This window comes from Notamacropus eugenii, chromosome 1, assembly GCF_028372415.1.
Source record: "Notamacropus eugenii isolate mMacEug1 chromosome 1, mMacEug1.pri_v2, whole genome shotgun sequence".
NCBI lineage: Eukaryota > Metazoa > Chordata > Mammalia > Diprotodontia > Macropodidae > Notamacropus > Notamacropus eugenii.
The window spans coordinates 728,630,919-728,656,111 of NC_092872.1; positions in this window are offsets into that span (position 1 = coordinate 728,630,919).

The following is a 25,193-nucleotide window of genomic DNA, read 5'->3' on the forward strand; positions in this document are numbered from 1 at the left end:
TCTTGCCTTTCACTACCTACCTCATGGAGTTGTGGAGAAATCACATCATAAACTGTAATAGACCATGGTCACGTGAGTCTTCATTTCAATTAGGTAAAAGGAGGAAGAAAGAACAAAGGAATTTCTTTTCTCTCTCCATTCTTTATAGATGATTATGTGAGTACTTTAACTCAGGGGAAAACTTGAATTCTATGTCAGTAATTTTTGGGATTTGGAGGCTTCATGTGTGAGTAAAAATTGTATAAAAAGTAATGGAGAGATCCATGATTGGAAAAGGAAGTGGGTTTGTCATATAGGGAGAGTAAATGATAAGGTTAAAAGACTGATAAAAGAGTGTGGCAATTTGAGAAGTCCATAAGGAGGGTTTATGAGTGGATAGTGACTGATCCTCAGATTTCACTGGTACAAGAAACTTCAAAGGGATGAAACTCCTTCTGTTAATGCTGGCCTCTCTTTCTCTATAACTGATAGTCTTAGTGAGATATTTAGAGCACTGACAAGTTAAGGGACTTGCCCAGGGTCTCACAGATAATATGATTCAGAGGCAGGACATGAATGCATATTCTCCTGGCTTTGAAACCCTATCTGTCACGCAAAATTATATCTTAGGGAAGATGGGAATAATTGTTAATAGGATGAGAAGGCAGGCACTGTGCAAAACGCTGGGATTGTATCCACAAAAGCAAAGATGCTGTTCAGTCATATCTGACTCTTCATAACCCTATACATTGGAAAAGTGATTTTCATTTCCTTCTCCAGGTCCTTTTATAGATGAGGAAGCTGAGGTAAGCAAGGTTAAGGGACTTGCCCAGGGTCACACAGCTAGTAAGTGTCTGAGGCCAGATTTGAACTCAGGAAAATGACACTTTTTGATTCTAATCTGGTGCTCTATCCACTGTACAACCTAGCAGGCCAAAGGTACCCTCTTTATTAAAGGAACTTTCATTGTAATGCAGGGAAGGGACCTACAGTTGTAGAGGCCAAGGAAAAGTCAGATATTGTACTAAGCTCTCAGGGATAAGAATAAAAAAATGAAAAGTCTCTATACTCAAGGAGTTTGCATGCTACTAGAGTAATTGAAAGGTAAATTATGTTCCATACATTAAAGGGATTTGGAGCAGGTTGAGATTGGGGCAGTTAGAATAGTGAGAGAAGGCTTCATAGGTTTTGGATGAAACTCATTGCAGTTTGTATATCTTTTGAAGTGTTTTAAACCATTTTTAAATATCATCTCCCAGTGTCTTTGGCTCGGATTCTAACAGGATACTGGTTGCTGTTAAGATATCATTTGTGAGAATTCTCTAGCACTGAGCCTTAAGGTCAATTTGAGTACCAGGCATATTGACTTCTTCATTTAGGGGCTGTCATCATTTTCAAACAGAAGTCTTTTCAGGCTTTCTGATATGAATTACTCATCAACAGAGTTACATTATGGGCTGATATTGGCCAAAAAAGAGAAATAAATGCTTCCAAGATAAAATGGAGGCAAATGCCAATTTTCTTGCTGAGAGGCTATATTTATGGATTCTTTGATTTTAGAGTTCAACAGTTAAAGAGCCAATCACAAGACAATAAGAGTTAACAGAAGCACAGAGACACGATGTTCATAACTGTCAATGGGCCAAAATGGGGAGCAATGGGTGGGACCAATTTCTGTTGGCTGACCTTTCAACTTTTATACAGTTAAAGAAATGGATGACTTTTATAAGTACAATAAATATTTCACATGGAAGTACTTTAAAATTACAGTCAATAACACATTGGTACATGTATTATTATGAATTCTCCTCTGCCTCTTCCTTCTTTCTCTTCTTTTTTTTTAGCCTATTCTACTTCCAAACTTGTATTCCTTGAAGAATATATGATCTCATTATCATGGCTACTTTCCCCAGTGTTGCAAATTTCAACATACCTCCGTCATTTGAAGAAACACTCATCTGTATTGTTCTGCAAATTCCCCTTTGGGGGCTCTTCCAAAATTCTGAGGACCTTTATCTAACCCTCTTGACCTTGTTTGGTAAAATAGAATCATAGATTTATAACTGAAAGGAATGCAGGAATTTATTTTATTGATGAGGATAATCAAGGCAGAAAGAGGTTAAGTGACTTTTCTAGGATCATACACCTAGAAAATGCCTGTGGAGGGATTTGAACACAAGTCTCTCTTGATCTTACTTCTTGACTCACCTACTTTCCTTTCCAGGTATATGTGTTCTGGGTGACACTCTTTATGTATAGTTCTCCTGCTAACCAATTCTTTATTGGTCCTCTGAGGTAGGTGGGTTGTAAGGTCTTTCTTTACACTCTCACAGATATTTGGTATGTGTTCGTCCTTCGTTGCTGAAGAAGACCATGCCATCAGAGAAATGATGACATGACTTGCACTTGACTTTGTTCTGAGTGAGGGCTGTGCAGGTCACCAACCTCACTTCTCTTCCAGAGCCATCTGAATGCAGTGACCAGATATTCATCAGGATGACTGGAGATGACCCAGGATGAGGCAATTGGAGTTAAGTGACTTGACTAAAGTCCCACAACTAATGAGTGTCAAGTGTCTGAGGTGAGATTTGAACTCAGGTGCTCCTAACTGCTGCACTGGTGCTCTATCCACTGCACCACCTAACTGCCCACAGATATTTAGTATCATATACACCAAGAGCACTAGGGTCTCTCTACTGAAGACTTGGCATTGTGATCTTCACAAGTGCCATGGAGCAGTGAAGGACCCTTGGCAGAGCGAACATGGGGTAATTACATTTTCTGAACCTTTTTATTGGAAGATGACAATATTCTGACTTTGTACCCATTGAGGCTGATCTCTTAATGATTATTGCCTTCCTTTGTGGACCTTGATTCTTTAAAGAAATAATATATTCTTTTACTACTAGGAAAAAAACAAGAAACAAAACAGTAGAAAATATCTTATTTCCTATAGAGTAGGAGTGGTTAAACCATGTTGTGTCCTTGGCCCCTTTCACAGTCTGGTCAAATTGAGAATCATATTTTTAATATTTTAATATTTTTACATGCAGAAAATAAAACACATAGGATTAAAGAGGAAAGTAAGTATGTCAAGATCCAATTATCAAAATATTAGAAAATTCAACATCCACCAGTTCACAGGCCCTGTGGTAAGATCCCTTGCTTGTCATTCCCCTCATTGGGAGCTAGTAATTCCTTGACTTCAGTGCCTTCAGAACTCATGCACTCACTTTATAATAAATACATGTGAACTTGTTACATCTTGATAAGTGTTGTAGATGAATTTTTATGTCTTTGGGCCGTGTCTCCTCTGCTGTATTGTAAGCTTCTTGAGGACAGGCCTGATGTTTCCTATTTTTTAAAAAATATTCCTTCTGGCCATATCTAGCACAGTTTTGCAGTGAGGTGGTGCAATGGTTAGAGTGCTAGGCCTGAAGTCATGAAGACCCAAGTTCAAATGCAGCCTCAGACTCTTACTACCTATGTCATTCTGGAAAAGTCACTTAATCTCTGTTTGCCTCAGTTTCCTCACCTGTAAAAAGTGGATAATAATAATACCTACTTCTCTAGGTTGTTTTGAGGATCTAATGAACTAATATTTGGAAAGCACTTACCACAGTGCCTGATGCATAGTAGGAACTACGTAAATGTTAATTATTATTAGGTCTAAAAAGCAAGCAGTGTTGACTTAGGTGAGTTTTACATAGTGGAACCACCAAATCAGACATATCAGTCGATGTTGTATGTGTGTGTGTGTGTGTGTGTGTGTGTGCGTGCTCATTAACATGGAGAGTCAGTATGGGTTAATACTTAGAAAACCACCCTTGGTACCTGGAAGACCTGGCTTCAAGCCTTGCCTCTGTATTCCTCTGGACAAGATCAGGGACACTGCCTTAGCCAATACTTACTCTTCAGTGCTCTGGTTAACTCTGTCACAGTCCTGAGACAATTTTCTCTATGTTGCAGAGAAGTTGCTTCCCTGCATTGGTGGAGGGAATTTCATCTCTCTTTTACGTAGTTCTAATGAAATCACAGATTCAGTCCTTGTCAAGGCAGATTTAGAAAATAAATACTTAAGATAGATTTGGGGAAGTACCCTCCTGTATCCCTAAAATAATGTCACAGAATATTAGATTATGAAGGACTTTAGAAAACACTTATTTCAACTCTTATCAAAACAAGAATTCCTTCTGTAACATCTCCAAAGGTGACCATCTGCTCTTTGCTTAAAACAGACCTTTAAAGAGCTCTAACGAACAAAGGACAGCGAGGTGGTGCAGGGGATAGCATGCCAGGAAGACTCATCTTGCTCAGTTCAAATCTGGCCTCTGACATTTAACAGCTGTGTGACCCTGGACATGTCACTTAACCCTGTTTGTCTCAGTTTTCTCATTTGTAAAATAGACTGGAGAAGGAAATGGCAAACCACTCAAGTTTCTCTGTCAAGAAAGTCCCAAATGGGGTCATGATGAGTCAGACTAAACAACTATAATGCCGGAAAACCCAAGGCAGCTCATTTGATTTTGAGAAAGCTACAATTGGCAGCAACTTTTCCTTATATCATGCCTACATCTGTTTCTCTGAAACCTCCACCCATTACTCCTTGTTCTGCCCTCCAGGGCCAGGCTGAACAAGTGTAATCCTTCTTCCACATGACAATCCTTCAAATACTCGAGGACAGCTGTCATATCCTCTCTTTGTCATCTCTTCTCCAGGCTAAACAGTTGATTCATGTTTCCTATATCCAGATAATGGAATCAGGATGGTAGAGGCCATGTTTCTGGGGTTGTTAAAATGTTCAGCCTAACCATGAACATATCCATCATCTTCTACCTGTTGTTTTTGTCATATGCGTATTTTTTTAATACCATCTGGTCTAAGCCTCTGGGTTAGCTGAATTATTGTCAGTGACTTATTGGTGGGTGTGGCAAAGCAGATGTTTTTGAGCTTTTCATAAAGGGAACAAATGACTGGATACAAATAGGACTCATAGTATACCTGCATATAATTAGTGTCCTCTTCATTAAAATGGAAGGTCCTGTCTTTCCCTGACATATACTTTATATTGATAAGCATGGGGGGGGGGGGCTTAGAAAGATATTCTCAGTTGAGGGTCAGGCTTAGCATTTTGATGCCCACAGAGATCATTTTACCAATTCAGGACCCACCTCTGAATAACTTCAACTCTTTATAGGTATATATAAATTAGATGTCTGCCTGGGAATGTTCTGCCTAGGGTAAAGAATATTGGATTTGGGATAAGAGTTCCTGGGTTCAAGTGCAAGCTTTGCGATTTATAAACTGTGGGATTGTAGGTAGGTCATTTCATCCCTTTTTGCCTCAGTTTCTTTATATGTAAAGTAGATTAGACTTGATGAGGAGGCATAATGCAATGGAAAGAACATTGACTTCGTGTCAGGAGACGGGTTCAAATCTGTCTCAGGTATCGGGCTGTTTATATGACTTTGGCCAAGTTATTTTATCTCTCTAGATCTCACTTTCCTTGTCTCTAAGTGAGGTGGGTAACTAAATGATGCCTAAGGGATCTTTTCCAGTTTTAAATTGATGACATTATTCCTCCTAATTTCTAGGATTTCTTCTATATTAAATATTTTATGATTCTGTAATAATCTTCTTTCAGTGACCAAGATGTTGGCTCTGATGGAAAACACACATACACTCACACATGTACAGACACATATACATATACACACACACATGCACATACATATAGACACATACATATATACATGAATAGTTAGTATTTATACAAATGGTACCTATTAGCTATTATTATGCACACATATTTACATACATACATACAAACAACATGCACATGCAGAGAATGGATATTGACATTTGTAAAGAAGAACAAAGCAAAAGATCCATCTACCTTAAACTCAAAAATTACTCTTTTTGTGTATTCCCGGCCTCCAGAGATGTTCAGCCTTCAGGGTAGCATGTGGAGTTAGTCACAAAACAAGGCACAATGTGTTGTAGTGAGCAAAATTTTTCCCAAACTAAAAATATGTGACTTCAGTGAAAAGTATATTTCAGTGGTTACACACTTCCCTCCTTTTGCAGATTATGTCTAGGTCTCCATGTACCTATTCTAAGGCTTAACTTTGCTTACAGAGATGGGCCAAAGCAACGCAAAGGGAAAGAGGCATCTGGCCACTAGAAAATATAGGGAGATTTCCTTAGGAAGAGACATTGAGATGATGAATTTAGTGTTTGTTACATTAAGGAACATGGTCCTACCTTTGGTTGTCCAACTTTACTGAGCAGAGAGGAGGTTAAATAATTAGGATCTAAGCTCATGATGAGAATTTAATGTTGTGTTCATGGTACTGATGTTCTGAGAGCCTAACACAGTGTGTGGCATGTAGTAGGTGCTTAATATATATGTCTATTGATTGATAACCAACAGAGGAAAGTTTTCCATGATTGGTTTTATGAAGAGTGACTTCCATATGGGAGGAGTGGGTCCCTTGTGTTATCCCTATAGGTGGAGGTCAGGGAGGGCTGTTCACAAGCTTTGCGGCTGTGCACTGCGACCTGTATATTTCTTTTTCTGTGCTAAATGTGATAGCCCCAAACAACTATGATCACACACACACACAGATACACACAAACACACATTCATTCAAACCACTTCTAGATAATTCTTATATAGGCTTCTTTAGTATGGTTCTATATCTATGCGGACTCATGGGCCATGGGTATTTTCTCAAAGGAAAATGGTGTTTGCAAGCCAGTGTCAAATATGGGGGCCATAGACTACATGCAGTTCACCATGCCGCCAAGTGTGGCTGAACCAGCTACAGAGGTAAATGATAAAATGTAATTGGGAGATATTTAACAAAATCAATGAAAGTACTATCAAACATACATAAGATTATATTTTAAAGTTTAATCAATATTCAACATTCAGGGATCCTTATTTATGGTTTAGTGATCCCTTTTTTATTTGAGTTTGACACAATTGATCTAAGACAGAGAGGACAGGGAACTTGTACTGGCTCAAACACATGATGGGATATGAAGCGAATGAATAGAAAAGTAGGAGGCCCAACATCTGCAGAGTGGTATACAGAAGAGGTTCCCCTATTCCATCTGCTGCACTTTAGATTCAGAATTTCTAACCACCATAGGAATAGTGGCACTTAACACTGAACTCAGACTTACTAATTACTATGCAGATAAGCTACTGCTGGCTTTGAGACTGAGGATTCCAGGCTTCTATATGAGTGATGAGAGTGACTAGGACCACTACTACTGTCACTACAGATTGTCAGTCACTGATTGAAAATAGTGATCAGTGCTGATGAGGGGGACCCAGACCATAGAGCATAAAGGAAGACGGACATATACAAAGGGAAGACCCTGAATCCTGAGATTGGAAGACACTTGGTCATGTGAATAAGAAGAAGGCATTTTTTCCCCCAACTGTTCTCCAGATTTTGATAGTCATGTTTGGTGATCGAGAGCCTGGCTCCCAGACAAACAACTGTTCTCTTACCCCTTTTCCATGAGGACAGGTGAGGGAGTTGGGTAATTTCTTCTTGTTACCTTTGAAAATGAAGAAGGATGAGTAGGAAGTCTGGAAGATGGCTGGATGGGTGGTAAGGTATAGAAGAAAAATAAAGCTGGAGAAGACATAGAACATAGCTATGATGGGAAACTATTGCAAATATCTGCTGTAGTTTCTCTGCTAAAAGGAGGACCACTAATACATTTTTAAATTTCCTTGATAAAAAATGCATTATTTAAGAGTAGAGAACACAACAAGGTTAGTATAATGTAGAAATACAATGTTTTCCTTTCATTTTCACATTATTCAAGAAATTTTGTTATTATAGTGTATTGTGAGTCTGAATTGTGTGTGTGTGTGTGTGTGTGTGTGTGTGTGTGTGTGTGTGTGCAGATGGTGTTGGGGAGGGGTAAAAAGTTATGACCAGAGACAGGTGAGACTAATGGGGGATCCAGAGATGTTAATAGAAAATATCTTATATTTTTAAAAATATTTTTAGTAATATTCTTTATTCATCCCTTAGATAACTCCTGAGACAACTAGCACGGGTTTGAATTTCTTGGTTCTGTGGATAAAGTTCAGCTTCGTTAGCATGGGAGCTACGAAGATATTTTCATTCTGAGGTCCTTTTGGTAGTCAGCAGTTATTCTGTGCCAGACTAACTGAGACAGATACTGTTTAGACCAGAGGTTCCCAAATTTATTTGGCATTTTCAAAAAAAATCATCAGATCCCCCCCTGCCTCCCCAAAACGACTTTCTTTAATCTTTTTGACTTTTTTTTTGAAATTTGCTCCATTTAAAAAATGTAAAATATTTTAAAAAATGACATCTTAAATTTAATCGTTTATTGTAAATTTGTGGGGTTTTCCCTGCATTGAAATTTTGATGATACAGTATTGCATCATGTAACTGTGTAGTATCTATTGTAAACAAGTCAGTACCCACACATATTCCTTACCAGATGCATGCTGGACCTCCTGACAATGCCTGACATGCTCGCTTGCAACAATTGCTTGTTAAGGTCTGTCAACAAACTTTACCACTTATTGGTTGTAACTTACATTTTATGCTTTTATCTGGAAAATAATGTAATCATTACAGCTTTAACTGGGTAACACAACAGATGAAATATGTACAAATTGGTTTTCAAAATTTTCTTCTCTTACACTTTTTGTACTTACACTCCTTGTACTTCTAGGACCTCCTTATTTTTATTTAACACCCCACAATTGCACTCAAGGCTACTACTGTCCCCTGGATCATTACAGTACCCCGCAGTGGACAATATTACCCACTTTCAGAACCTATGATAGGCCAAGGAGAGTGCCACCTAGTGAACAATTCAGATATTGCACACTCTCTCTGGATAATTACTATAACGATCTGCTAAATTTTGTTTGTTTCAGGTCTACTGATACACCAGGCAGGCGACATATAATCTTTTTGAACTGTATAGATAATTCAACATATCAGGAGTCACACGTGAGTGTCTCTGTAACGTACCATTCTTACTTAGGGCTTATTGAGAAAATAATGCCCAACTACCCATTCCTTCACAAGAAGATATTCTTGAAGACAGTTAGGAAAAGGGACAGAAAGTGCTAATAGACTCAAACATATGTAAAACATTGTGAAAAGTGGAGAGACCTAGAGATCTTAGTACAAGAAAACATCCATCACTCCTTACTGATCACAAGAAGATAACTGTCATTCTATTTGTAAAAACTTAGCCCAGTTCCTGGCCCATGCTAGGTGCTTAATAAATGCTTGGTTTTCTTTCTTTCTATGGCCCTTAGACTTAAGCATCAATTCATAGTAAAATTTTATAGCTCACTCTTAAAGGGGCAGTTAGTGGTACATAGAAAAGGAAATGTAGTTCTTATGAGCATGGGTTCATCTAGGATAAATCATGGCAGAGATTGAGCATGGTACAATAGATAAAGCACTGTACGATCAAGAAAATTTGGGTTCAAATCAGCTGAATGACCCTTGACAAGTCGTTTTATATTTCTTAGTCTCAGTTTCCCCACATATAAAATGGAGATGATAACACCTGTAGGCATTATTATATATTACTACTACTACCTCAAAGAGTTGTAAAGACTAAATCAGGTAATACATGTGTCATATTTTATATGTTTGTATATTTATAAGGTTTTATAAGAGATTGCAATGGATAATGAGCTGCGCCTACTGTTGAATGAGAGCAAATTCTATTGCCTTTGGGAATTAGTTCTTTTAATGTCCTCAGTAGCTTTCCTACAACAAAGGTCCATATTTGGAGTGCCAATATTTTTCCATTTGTACATCATAGAATATCTTAGCATCTGAAGGATGGTTAAGCATCACAGAAAGGACAATGAAAAGTCATGTGATGGGTTTGATCAATCTACAATTAGTTCATTACAAATGAGGAATTTTTCAGGAGAATTCATGTTTATTACAACTACTACAATGACAATGATGCCTATTCCTACCACTATGATGATGACAGCAACTTTGGCTATGACTATAGCTAGCATTTACATAGGTTAGCAAAGTTCTATGCACATTTTATCTCATTTGATCCTCACAAGAACCCTGGGAGATAGGTACTATTGTTATCCCCATTTTAAAGATGAGGAAATTGCTGTCAAGAAAGATTAAGTGACCTGCCTAGGGATATGTAGTTAATACATGTCAGAGGCAGGAGGTGAACTAGGGTCTACCTAACCTCAAGTTCACCAATTTACTCACTACACCACCTAGTTGCCTCCTATATATGAGTGAGTGCAAAATAAGAGACTGGTTTAACCAGTAAGAAAGACGGTTAATGATAGAAAGCACATGGGCTCACAGTATTCATGAAATATTAAGAGATTTAGCAGAATGACCTTGGGCAAGTCACTTAACCCCAACTGCCTCATCCTGGGTCATCTCCAGTCATCCTGCTGAATATCTGGTCACTGGATTCAGATGGCTCTGGAGAAGAAGTGAGACTGGTGACCTGCACAGCCCTCCCTCACTCAAAACAAAGTCAGGTGCAAGTCATGTCATTATTTCTCTGATGGCATGGTTTTCTTTAGCAATGAAGGACAAACACACACTAGGACTTTTGAGTAGTCTACTTATGATATATGGAACACGTTGCCAGGATTTGTACAGGGTGGTGAGGTTTGATGTGCTACAGCCTATATCAATGGATAGAATCCTCACAGAAATGAGATAATAGGTGCACCAAGTATCAACATATCCAGAGCAAAGGAGGGGATAAACCCATTGGGCTCATCTCCAATCAGATCACATTCCTCTCTCTCCTCCACTCCAACCCTTCCAGTGCTTATCATGGTACTGTGAATGCTGTATGTGGTTAAAAATACTTATTAAATTGAATTGTTTAATTTTGGGAACCACATTTATGAGGACCTTGATAAGCTGGGCACCACCAAGAGGGATTCAGATTGTATCATGTGAGGAATGTTGGAAGCAAATGTCAATGATTGCCCTGGAGGAGAGAGGATTTAGGGAGGACATGACATCTGTCATGAATATTTAAAAGACCTTCATAAGAAAGAATTGGATTTGTTCTACTTATTCCAGAAAGCAAAAGTAGAATCAATGAGGAGAAACTGCAGCATGGCAAATTTGAGGTTAAAATAGGGAAATTTTTAGATTAATTATTATTTAGTCATTTTAGACTCTTTATGACCCCATTTGGAGTTTTCTTGGCAAAGATACTGGAGCGGTTTGTCATTTCTTACCCCAGATCATTTTCTAGGTGAGAAAACAGAGGCAAATAAGGTTAAGTGATTTGCCAAGGGTCAAATAACTAGTAAGCGTCTGGGGCCAAACTCAGGTCTCTTTGACTTCAAGCCTGGCACAGCTCTATCCACTGTACCACCTAGCTGCCCTTAGAATAATTATGTTGATCTAAAATTGAATGGGATCTCTTGAGGAACATCCATTGGAAGACTTCCAACACAGACTTGTCACCCTTTCTCAGAGACAGGGATGTTGTATTGAGGATTCCTGTTTAGGGTATGATTTTGGATAGATGACATGGATAGATCTAACTTGTGGTAAAGTGGAATCAGAGGATATGAGTTCAAATCAGACACAATATCTATGTGACCAGGGGTAATCTCTCTGGGCTTGGAATAGTCTGTTCATTATTTTTGCTGCACAAGACATTAATTCTGTTTTTTAAAAATAATTCTTATTTCTCTTTTAAACCAAAAAGAAATAGAGTGTTGTTCCATGTTCTCAAATTTCACAGAATCTTCTTCCTCATCAAGTGTTGGATCGTTTTCCTTAATTTTGCAATATTTATTCATAGATGCTTCAACTCATTTACTAGACCTGGAATTCATAATTCCTTCTGTTACCATTTTCTCTATTAACTTATTTGTTTATTTTAAGGTCTTCGAGATTTCTTCTTCCTGAAATCTTTGATATTTTCAGTCTCTCACCTTATTTTCCTTATCATTCACTTCTTGATTCCCACCTCCCTCATAAAGGTTCCTTGAAGGCTGCATTTCAAAGCCTTAAAAGCTGAGAAATTCACAGTTCACAAGCCTAGGTCTCTGCCCTAAATGACTTTTGAATGATCACAATTGATCCCAGTGAGATGCTGGGCTCTTTTTCTCACGCTTCTTGGAGTGCTGCATAACATGCTTCACGCATGGTGTACTGCCCCACTCTCTCTGTTCCCCAATTCTTTGACTGGAGATGCTGCACCAGTACTATGGGGTTGAGGACCCTAGCATTGGCTCTTTAAAGCTTTACTGTTACAGCATTGTGGACCCCAGCAAGCTTTTGTTTTTGAATGTTTGCTGCCTTTTACTCTGGCTTTCTATTGCTGACCAAGCAATCTTTTACAACCTCAAGCCAGTGCCTCCATAGCACTGGGAAGAGAAAGGGGGACCAGACGTTTGGAGTGTCCTAGACTTCAGAGACAGCTAAAGTTGCTTTATTTTTGGTGCATAATTTCTATTTTGGAGATATCTGAGATCAAAGATTGTGGGAATCAGAGAAACTGTCTAGTCCTCCATCTTTTTGTTCACATGACCTAGAATTCCAACTCCAACTTTTTTTTTAAGGACTCTAGATTTTTTTTGTCCTAACTTTAATGCTAGGGAGACCAAAATATTCAGGAGCCACTCAGGTCACACTGTTTATCTGGAAGAGCTGAGCCCTTTCCTGACAGAGCTGACCTAACAATGCTATGGCATGTCCCAGATGAGGACAAAAAGAATTTTATGTTGGCTTATCATAAAATGTATTCTTTATTTTAACTTCAAGAAATTACATTTACATAGGTTCCCTAAGATATAGTATGGTCTGGTGACTAGAAGGCTTGACTTAGAGTCAGAAAGACATTCACATATTGCCTCCAACTTCTAGTCGCTGCATGATCATGAGCAAGACACTCTCAATGACCCATTCAACTCTCTCAGCTGCTGTTCTTAGAATTATAGGTTTAGAGGGGGAAGGGTCACTTATGACATCTATCCCAATCTCTCCATTTCATATATATGGAAACAGAGGACCGTGAAATGTGACTCTCTTTCTCTGATCCAAACATTTATTATACCTCATAAACCCATTATTCCTATATCATCTGCGAATTTCTTTGCATATTCCTTAAAATGATTGACATGAGAGGCAACATGGGATAGTTTGAAGAGCCCTGAACTTGGAGTCAAGAAAGCCTGGGGTTTTAATTTCAGTTCTGTGACATTAGCACTGTCAAACCAAAGTGACACTACCTATTGTCACTTGTGTGACACCCATCATCAGTGAGGAAGTTACTTCACCTCACTGAGCCTCAGTTTCCTTGTTTGTAAAATGAGGGTAATAATACTGATTATACCTCCTAGGGCTGTTGAGAGGACTTAGAAAATGTTTATAAAACACTTTTCGGATTGTGAAGTGCTATATTAATATCTATTGTTATTATTTTGTCTTTACCCTTTACAATCTCTTGGCATACATATAATGCTAATATGTACAAGCTAAGTAGTTTTCATATCTGTATGAAGCTACCTTTTTCTTGCTTTTATAAGCTTGGTGCTTTGAGATTTGGGTAATGAACCTGTATTCCATTTTAATTTTCTATATTTCAATTATCTCTCTCATTATTCTTTGTCTGTCCTGGCAGTAATTGTATTTATTTTAGTCTATATGGAGGCTATCTCAGTATTTCGACCCATTTCACTGTCTTTTCCCGGACTTTCCCATTCACATAATATTAGCCGCCAAAAACCAGAAAAAAACCCCCAACATTCGTAATTTCAAGTTCAGATGAACGTTGTTTTTGTCTCAGGTTGTAACAATGTTTTCTGTTGTGTTTCCTATGTCCTTCCCTGTGGGGATCAATCCTGAATCATTTATGTGGTTGAAGAACAGGTATGAATAGATAATACCTTGAAACAGTTTCTGTGAAAAATCATAGGTTTGTTAGAAGAAATTCAATTTGGGGCTTTTATTATCACAAAAGAAAGGAGAGGGTATATACAAAAAGGCATATTTACAAAAAGATTGAAAGAGAGGCACATGCCTGAGGACAAGTACAAACAATGTGCGTTAACTTGAAAGAACAGTTTTAGGAAAACTGGAGCCCATAATGATCTGCGCTCAGACTTTTGAAAAATCATTAAGAACAATAATTTTTTTTCCCTTTAGCTATATTCCAAGAAAAAAGGTGAGTAAGAAATGGCCAGACTCACTGTTTGAAGCAGATGATATAACCTTAATAGACAACAGGCAGAAGGCATATCTAATTGAACTTCCCTTCTTTCTATCATAGAGAATAATTTAAAAAAAAAAAAGAAAGAAAGGAAAGAATGAACGTCCTTGGGTGAAAACTGCAAAACAAGCTAAGGAAGGAGATAATAAAATTGCAGCTAGCAATTTGAAATGAGTTGAAATTTTCGAGTTTAAATGTCCTGAACTTAGAAACGTGAAGATATAATGGCAATCTGTGAAAACTCATGGTAAATGGGAGAAACTCCAAAAGATTAGATACTCACAAATGTACTGATTTTCCAAAAGATGGATCATGGAAGCTATGGACTATTAAGTCTGATGTTGGTCTCACGTAAAATTTTAGTGTGGGCTCTTAGATGATTCAAAAATTCTTCTAATATTCAAATCCTTAAAATCTTCTCTCCAGGCTACCTTGTTAAGCTCATTCCATGTTTCTCCTCTTTATGCATTCTACATTTCAGCCAAACTATTTTTCTTGGTATTCACCATTCAGGGTGACATTCCTTCTTCCATCTCTGTATTTTTGCTCAGGCTCTACGCCCATGCCTGGAACATAGTCCCTTTCCCACTTCCAACACTTAGAAATATTAGCTTTCTTTAAGACTCATCTCAAATGTTGCTTCCTACATTAGGAATTGTCACCCTTGTCACTAGTTCCCTTTCCACTCTACAAAATGTATCTTTGTATGAAATGTGTATCTATTTATTTGTGGACTTGTGATTTCTGATTTTTGTCTTTTTATTTCTAGAAAATACTGAATAAATTCTGAATGAAGGAACATGGAAAGGGATGATTGAAAGAAATCACTATTGGTTCACTACGAACAAATCATGCCAAGCAAACTCATTTTCTTTCTAAATTTTTAGAGGGCAGTTATTTTGTCATTAGAATTGGGAAAGGTTATAGACATGTTATATTGTGATTTCAACAAAGCTTTCACAAAATGTTTTGTGATACTTGTGCATGCAGTATGTCCTATATAGAATATAGAATATGGGCAATATAATAGTAACATTTGAAAAATTCATAGCTGATTGAAAACAGTGTCCAAAGAGTGCTGATGAATAGATTAACATCAACCAAGAGGGAAGGCTTTGGCTTTAGATTACAGAGTTCTGTTCTTGGCTCTTTCCAGGTCAACATTTTCTCAACGATTTGGGTGAAATTGTGCATGCAAGCCTAGAACGTGGCTTTCAAACTGCCTACTATGTGCCAGGGAACCAATGTAAAGCATCCATACCTATGCAAATCCATTAAAAGGCAAACATTCATTCGTTCATTCATTCAACTAAGTATTAAGAACGTTTCACCCATATACTATTATTTTTATTCATATACTATTATTTCCAAAATTAACATAGATTGCACAGTGACTGATAGAAATTTATTTAGAAATGTTTCTGAGGCAACTTGTCTCAGCAGAAGGATGCTGGATTGAGCTAGGCAACTGACATTAGCAGCCCAGATCAACCTTTCTACCTTCTTTCAATTTTTAGGCAAATCACTTTAGCCGTCTGGGCCTCAGTGTCTTCTACAAAATGAGTCTGTTGGACAAGGTGACCTTTAAAGTCCCTTCCAGCTCCAAATCTATTATTCTAAATAGTAGTTCTTCGTGGCTCTTTGGTATAGTGGAAAGGAAATTAAATTTTGAATCAGCAGACCAGGGTTTGAATGTCAGTGCAGAAACTTCACACCTGCATGACCTTGGATAAGTGACCTACTCTTCTCATTTATAAAATGAAATGATCTCTGAGATCAATCAGTCAATCAATTAACATATATCATGAATCTACTATGTGCCAGACTCCGGCTAGTCTCTGCGGTACAAATACAATAAATGGAGTAGTCCTTACCTGAAACAAACATCTATTCTAACAGGAAAATAATTGTGCATGCATGTGCATATAAACACATAAGTACATCCTGTATATATATAAGTATGTTCTGTATATATATCCTGTAGAAGTATATCCTGTATATACGTGGTATTTGTAATTATTATTTTATGTACATTTTGTAAATATATTTATGTGTATATGTATATATTATATGTAATGTATAAAATAACTATGCTATGTAAATGTACAGTGCATAATAAATACAAATGAATATGAAGTATGAATATACACATATATGTTTATATACATATATAGATATGATTTGAATTCAGGGAGATGAGTGTTCCTGACTCCAGGCCTGTCACTCTATCTACTATGCCAGGTAGGTGTCCGCTCAAATTATATATTTATAGAACACTCTCTTGTCTGCAGCCCAGATAATCCCCATTCCTAGGGTCTCCTTTAACACCACATCAGCTATTTAATTAAAAAATCACTCTATATACAAGTGAAATGTCTTAGCCACCCAAAATGGGGTCATGAAGAGTTGAACACAAATAAGATTATTCTGATCTGGAATTTTGTCAGTGATTGAAATCAAGCTCATGGACCTGTAGTTTCTAGATTCCAGTCTCTTCTATTTTTTCAATATCAGGACAGTGTTACCCTTCAGTAGTTTTGGGGTATTATTTATACTCTGCCGTCTTTTAAAGATCATTGTCAGGGCCCTAACAATACATCATTATTTCCTTCTGTGCCCAAAGTTGGAGTTCTGTGATTGGTGGCTAGAGGTATCAGTATTGTGTTGTTTAGTTTTTTCAGTGGTTTCATTTATGTTCAACTCTTCATGACGCCATTTTGAGTTTTCTTGGCAAAGATACTAGAGTGGTTCTCCATTCCTCCCCAGCTCATTTTAGTGCTGAGGAAACTGAATCAAACTGGACTAAGTGATTTGCCCAGGGTCACTCAGTAAGAGACAGTAAACGTGTGAGGCCGACGTTCATTCTGTGTCTCAACACAAAGTTTCAATTCCGTGGAACAAGGTGTCCCTTCCAGGATAAGTTCATCACTTCTAAGGTCACTGCCACACTGCTTTGATTGAAAATATCTTGACTAACACTACCTCCCTCAGCCTCCTCTCCCCTCTAATTGGAGAGTTGAGTACTAAACTTCTCTCAATGTCTTCATTTTCAGAGGACAGATACTAGACTCTCAGCTCACTTCATTTTGCATCTGTTGCTTTCCCTGATTTCAACCCCATGGAACATGTTACCCCTGAACTGGGTACCCCTTGTCCCCCTGCTGTACTTTCTTGTCTCCTTTTGTGAGGCTTCTTGTCTCCCCTTTACATTGTAAGTTCCTTGAGGAGAGGGACTGTCTTTATTAAATCATTTACCCAGTGTTCAGCATAGTGTCTGGCACATAGTGGGGACTTAAATGTGTATTGAATTGAATTGGATTAAGCAATGTACTCAGAGGACAAAGTATGCCCATCCTCTTCTCAAAAATATCCTCTCCCCAACTGACTTGTTCTGATGCCTTCACCATGAGGCTTTTGTGGAAATAGGAACAGACAGATGAAGATGGATAACTACACTGTCAAAGAGGCCGAAGTCAAGATTAGGGTGGAGGTGAAGGGGTCATAGCAAATGTAGTGAAGAGCAAGCTGTAGTCAGGGAAGCAAGAAGACAAGTTTAAGATTAGCAAAGTATTGGGAACCCAGAGACCTGGGTTCTGGTCTCATTCTTGCCGCTGACTAGAGTCACTTAACCATTCTGCTCTCTAGTTTCCTCATTTGTCAAATGGCAGGTGTTGGAGCAGATGCTCTCTCTAACAATTCATGAGATGTATCAGTAATCCAGATTGGGAAACTGGTGCAGGGGGAGGTTCAGAAGGACAGCCAAGAGCATTGTAACTAGGGTTAAGGACCTTAGCAAAGAGGCTAGTTTAATAGGTCACAGATCACAGACCTAGAGGTAATGTCAAGGCAATCAGCACCTACTATCTGCCAGAGATACAAAAAAAGGCAAAGAGGAGGCTCAGAGGTAATTTTTTCCAGTCTCCTCACTTTACAGATAGGGAAACTGAGGTCCAAGGAGGTTAATTGACTTATGCAAGGTAATACAGGTAATAAGCATTAGATGTTGAATTTGAACACAGGTCCTCCAGCTGCAGAGACTTTCCCCACTGTGTCTCATGCCTTTAATGTATTCTCTCCTCACCCATCCCTCTTAAAATGCCTGCTTTTCCTCTGGATTGAGTTTATGTGCCACTTCTTATAGGATGCCTTTCATCATTCCTATATTTGTCAGTGTTTCCTCCTTCTTGAAAGGCAGTGTGGTATAATGGGAAGGCCAGCGGAGTTAGGTTCAGAAAGACCTCACCTCCAACCCTGAGTCAGATGTGTATTTATCACCTCTCTTTCATTAAGCAAGTCATTCAAAATCTCTATGCCTCAGTTTCCTTATCTGTAAAATGAGGGCATTGCACTGGATGATCTCTAAGGTCCTTTCCAGTTCTCAGTCTATGATCCTCAGCTTACCCTGTATATGAGTACATTTCTGTATGATATTCCCCCTAAGCAGAATATCAGCTTCTTGAGGGCAGATACTTTTTCATTTTGCCTTTGTAGAATCAGTATCTACTAAACAGCCTTGAACATTAAATACTTCGGAGATTTTATCAAATTGGGCTGGACTGAATATTGTCAAGGGTCACTCATGAATGAAGTGGTCAAGTCATCATGGAGGGGGGAACTTGCATAAAGAACTATTTAGTGAATGCTTCTAATGATTTTGAGGGTTTGAGTGTGGAACAAGCTTCATTCCATCTTCTTTGTTAGAATAAAAAATAAAGCTAGCTTCATAAATGGAATTAGCTTTTACCCAAAGAAGTTCCATCCTGAACGGTGACACCTTAGAGCTTCTAAAATGTCTTTCCCAAGGCTGTAGCCACTGGGGGGCTCTCGGACATTTCCCTTTCCACGTTGGAAACATGCTGTGAATGACAAATGTTTTTATTTTTTAAAGAATTGAAGAAAACGCCTGCAAAGTTCAAACAAAGGACATTCATCCCCATTCCCATAACTTCCTAAGCATCAGATGGAGTGCTTCTCCCCGGCGGCTGCCTTCCACCAGCACAATGACAAACAATTTTCCACTTCTTGCCTATTGATGGATCCTTAAAGACGACATCGTTGGAACGACTTTTCCCCTTTTTCCTTTCCTTTTCTTTCTTATGTGCCATTATGTACTTACAGAATGAGAGAAAGCACCATATTGCCGTGTTGGGACTAGACTCTCTCTGGTCTCTCACCATTACCCACTTTAGTGTCTCCGAATCAATCTTGATTTGGCTCTCCTGCGTCTGTTCCCCCATCTACTTTCTCCAAGGTCGTTTGCTTTGGGCGCACATCGTTCTGTTTGTGCAAACTTCAACCATTCCTTTATCAAGAGTAATTGTTCCTGTGATGACATCTGACTCGTTCCCTCTGGAAAAAAACAAAACAGGTTTTATCACTGAGGCAGAAGCTATTTCTATATCAACAAGGTGGCAAAAGGATGAGAAAAATAATTTCATGAATAATTTTGGCAAAACTCTGGCTATTTGGGGAAAAGAACCACGTAGGTAGAACCCATCCAAACTGGGAGGCCATCTATATAGTCATAGGGTAGTATGATCATAGGTTTAGAGTTAGAAAGAAACTTAGAAGTCATTTAATTTAACTTTCTTATTTTATATATTAAGAAACTGAGGCCCAGAGAGGTTAAGTTACTTACTCAGTCACACAGCTAGCAAATATCCAAGGATTGAAACTCATGTCTTCAGGACTCCAACTGCATTGTACTCTCTATTACACAAAGTAATCTCTCAGTCTATTCAAATTTACCTAATCCTTATTCACTTCTACGTATGTGACTTATGCAAGTGAAATTTCAGGTCGTGGTAAAGTGAAATTTAAAAAGAAATCACATTTTGGAATAAGGAGGTGATATTCCTGCTACAATCTGCCCTGGTTAGCTAGACACAAGATGGCACAGTGGCACTGGAATCAGGGAAGCCTGAGTTCAAATCTGATTTCAGATACTTACCAGTTGTGTAACCCTGAGCAAGTCACTTCACCTCTGCTTACCTCAGTTTCCTCAACTGTAAAATGTGGCTAATAAGATACCTATCTCCCAGGATTACTGTGAAGATCAAATTAGATAATATCTGTAAATCACTTAGCATGTAGTCAGTGCTTGATAAAATACTTGTATCTCCAACCTCTCACACCCAACAGATCTCAACTGGAGCATTATGTTTAATTTAGCTCTGTATTTTAGGAAAAGAGTGGATCATCTAGAGAACATCCAGGGGTGTGTGTGTCATGGTGGATGACTTTGAGTCCATTCCATATGAGGATTGTTGACAAAGGAGTGGATAGAGTAAGAGACTAGTTGGGAGAGGAAAAGAGGACAAGATAATTCCCTTCTCTTATAATTCTATAAGTATTTGAAAGATTTTCATAGGAAGGAAGTATTAGACTTATTCTCTTTGGCACCAGAGGGAAAACTTTGAATAATACATGTAGGTTGGAATATAAATTTGGACTTGATGTCAGGGAAACAATAATAATAAAACCAACTCCATTATTAGAGATGTCACAAAAATGAAAGAGCTGTTTTGATTGATGATGACTTCCCCTTCCTCGCAGGTCTTTCAACAAGCTGGATGATCCCTTGTAGGGTAAGTTAGAGAGGGGATTCCTTTTTTTTGTCGATCTGAGTTGGACTAGCTGGTTTTCTAGCTCTGAACTTTTGTCTTTCTATAGAATATGGTATGTGGCTAGAGTATAGCATAGTGTCTCTCACTACATAGAGAAGGTCCTTCTGACTTCTGCACTGGTGCTCTATCTACTGTACTGATACTTGACACTCACTAGCTGTGTGACCTTGGGCGAGTCACTTAACCCCAATTGCCTCATCCTGGGTCATCTCCAGTCATCTTGATGAATATATGGTCTCTGGATTCAGATGGCTCTGGAGGAGAAGCAAGACTGGTGACCTACACAGCCCTCCCTCACACAAAACAAAATCAAGTGCGAGTCATGTCATTATTTCTCTGATGGCATAGTGTTCTTTGGCAATGAAGGACGAACACACACATAGAGAAGGGAAACTGAGATATAAAGATCAGAAGCTGATTCAAATACATGAGTATCTTCTTTCTTATCTTCTCAATGGATGGAGGGGTGGAAGGAGGAAGGGAGCTTGGGAAATAATACAATTTTTTAAAAAAGAGATCAAAAGTCTAAGAGTGCTCCGCGAGCTTGAGTGTGATCATATCATGAGTGGATGGGAGTTAATCTGCAAAGGCAGTTGCTCTGAAACCTGCAAAATTGCTTTTGAAAACTATAAAAATGACTTTATCCTCTTGCTTTAATAGAGATGTAGCATGGTATGGCAGACAGAGATTTGGACTTAGAAGGCTTAGATTCGAGTCTCAGATCCAACCCTTACTAGCTAGTTGAGATCTCTGGCAAATCACTTTGCTTCCCAGGCCTTTGGTTCCTCATCTGTAAAACAGGGATAATTCCTCCTTTACAGGGCTGTTAAAAGTGCTGTAAACTTGAGAGCTGCTATTTTAAGTGGTGAATCTGGTAATTCCTGTCAGCCTATGGCTCACTAGCCTGCTGCTAAGTGCTAGGAATGTATTCTAAGCACATATGGTAACACATCTTAGCACTTTCTTCAACGTGTTAAAATAATCAAGGGCTTTCCAAAGTAGGGCATTCATTTTACTCTTAGTGGTAGAAAATCCAGCAAGTTTAAAACCTGGGTACAGACTACTTAGCTCATTTGGTCTGAGAACCAGCATATTGCTATTTATCAATACATTGATGTGTCTTATCAAACAACTATTGGCAAGTAGTTCACTAGCCTATATGATCAAACATATATATATGTATATATATGTAAAATACATATGTATATTTCCATAGACACACATATATATGTCAGATTCCATGTTTCCATTTTCATGGAAATAAGATAATCTACCAGTCTCCAGAATTGATCAGCTATTGATTTTGTAGAATTGGGACTTCCTTTACAGAGATTTCTGGGAAAAGATTCTGGAAGGTAGAGATTGGAGAGATAGGAGTTCACTCTCTATCTTGAAACTTTGTTCATTGTTGGATCTCAGTGTTCTGCCCCTTACTTTCTCCATTCAGAAAAACTGAGACCAGTGGATTCTGTGAGGTTTTCAGTAGATCTATGTTGGTGACATTACTCCGTTGTACCGTTTAGCAGGGTTTCCTTCTCCCATGATTTCGGTGGTCTGCAGAATGAAGCAGCCCTTCTTGCTTTACTCCTCAAGAGTTTTACTTAACTCTTGAGAACAAGAGGTTTAAGCAGTTAGGTGCCTTGATACAGCCATCACTGATTGCCTATATCCACAGGCTGTTTCTTGTTTTTTAATTAAAAAAAAATTTTTCATTTTTATTTTCCATTTATCTTTCTGATTGTAACCTGAGTTCAAATCTGGCTTCAGACACTCACTAGATATGTGACCCTGGGCAAGTAACTCACCCTCTGTCTTTAATTTAATCAGTTGGAAATTGGAGAATAGGAACTGCCTCAGATTATCCATGAAGAATAAATGAGATGTTTGTACAGTGCTTAACCTAGTACCTGGCATATAGTAGGTGCTTAAGGCATATTTATCCCTTTCCCTTCCTTTTTAATCCATGTACCTGTTATCAGAGATTGGCAGTCTGGGAAAGTGATTTATCCATTCAGCGTAGTAGCATTCTTAAGTAGTATTCAGCCGCTGTGGTAGCTAGGTGGCATCGTGCATACGATGCCAGACCTGAAGTCAGGAAGAGTCAGACATGACTGAAAACAACTGAGCAAAATATCTACCTATAAAACCCCTAGCTCACTTGTCCTCTTATGACTCATGATTTCCCAAAACCAAACTCTGAATTACTCCTATTATCTGCTGTATTCAGTGCTACCATAGTAAATAATAATAATAATTAAAATATCTTTTATACAATGCTTGGAGGTTTTTAAAGTGCTTTCACACATTACTCTGTGACATAGGTGCTATTATTATCTCCATTTTATTAATTTAAAATTAACAGGTAATTAATATAATTAATAGATGATGAAGCTGAGACTGAGGACCATGCTCAGGGTTACAAAGCTAGTAAAGGTCTAAGGCAGCATTCAACCTTATGTCTATCTGCTATACTCCCTAGCTACCACATGATGCTGAACATTATTTAGTCATTTCAGTCATGTCTGACTCTTCATGATCCTATTTGTGTTTCCCATTTCCTTCTGCAGCTCATTTTATAGAAGAGAAAACTGAGGCAAATGGGGTTAAAGTGACTCGGCAAAGGTCACACAGTTAGTAAGTGTCTGAGGCCAGATTTGAACTCAGGAAGGATCATCTTGACTGCAGGCTCAGTGATCTATTCATTGCGCCACCTAGCTGCCCCTGGATCATTTAACATGACATTAAATTTCAAGAGAGCTAAAATTATAAAGATATTTTTTCTTCATTTCTATCTCTTGTAATTCTGAGTTTCCTTCAAAGCTCAGTCAGATGTCACCTTCTCCATAAGCCTTTTCCTTATTCATGCTGCCTTTCAATGTTCTTTTGTGCTCCCATGTACTCTATGATCCAGTGACACTGCTCTCCTTGCTCTTCTTTGCTCAAAACGCTTTATATCCCATGCCTGGAACTTTCCTCCTCTTCAATTTTACCACCTGGCTTCCTTTAAATATTGGCTAACATCCTACCTTTTGTAAGAAAACTTTTCCAATCCCCCTTCATGCTACTCCTTCTCTCTGTTGATCATCTACAATTTGTATGGTTTCTCGCCACTTTGTACATGTTTCTTTATGTTCTGTGTCTCTCATTAGATCATGAGCTCTTTAAAAGAGGAAATTTTCTTTCGTGTTTCCAGCACAGTCCCCAGTATGTTGTAGGTGCTTAATCGATGCTAGTGGACTGATTCACTCAGATGCTAGTGCTTCCCCCCTCTCATTTACTTTGTGTTTATTTTACATAGAACTATGGAATACATACATGGGATAGCCACCCATAGTTTAGCTCCTCAAACTTCTGATAGAAAAGTATGTCGACATCTACTCATTCTCTGAACTGACTCCTCCTTCCAATCTACCCTCATACTGGCAAGTCTAGGTTCTCAGAGAAGAACCACCCCCACTGATCCAAGAGCTAACTGTGTCTTGTCGGGGGTATAATCTCATCCCACTCATCCTTTGGCTCCTAAGCCCCAATTTATGTGTTTCCAATGACACAAAACCAGCCACTCACAATAATGGGACTTTTAGATATTAAAAAATAAACACATTTACGGCATTAAAGCAGACAAAATCTGAATAACATCATAGTGCTCATATTAAGGGTAGCTAGGCAACAGAGTGGGTAGAGCACTAGGCTTGGAATCAGGAAGACCTGAGTTTATATCTGGCCTCAGTTATGTACTAGTACTAGCTGTTTGACTTTGAGCAAGTCACTTAACCACTATTTGCCTCATTTCTTCATATGTAAAATGAGCTGGAGAAGGAAAAAGGCAAACCACACCAGTATCTTTGCCAGGAAAACCTCAGATAGGGTCATGAAGAGTTACTGAAAGCTACTGAACAGCAAACTCACATTAAAGCGGAACAGCTAGGTGGTGCAGTGGATAGAGTACCAGTGCAGGAGTCAGGAGGGCCTGAGTTCAAATCTCACCTCAGACACTTGACGCTCACTAGCTGTCTGACCTTGGGCAAGTCACTTAACCCCAAATGCCTCATCCTGGATCATCTCCAGTCATCCTGATGAATATCTGGTCACTGAATTCAGACAGCTCTGGAGAAGTGAGGCTGGTGACCTGCATAGCTTTCCCTCACTCAAAGTCAAGTGCAAGTCATGTCATTATTTCTCTGATGGCATGATCTTCTTTGGCAATGAAGGATGAACACACACAATGCTTCATATTAAACCAAATAATAAAGTAATAATAAATACATAACACTCCACACAAAAATCTGGGTAACACCCTATCATCTCAGCATTGCTGAATTC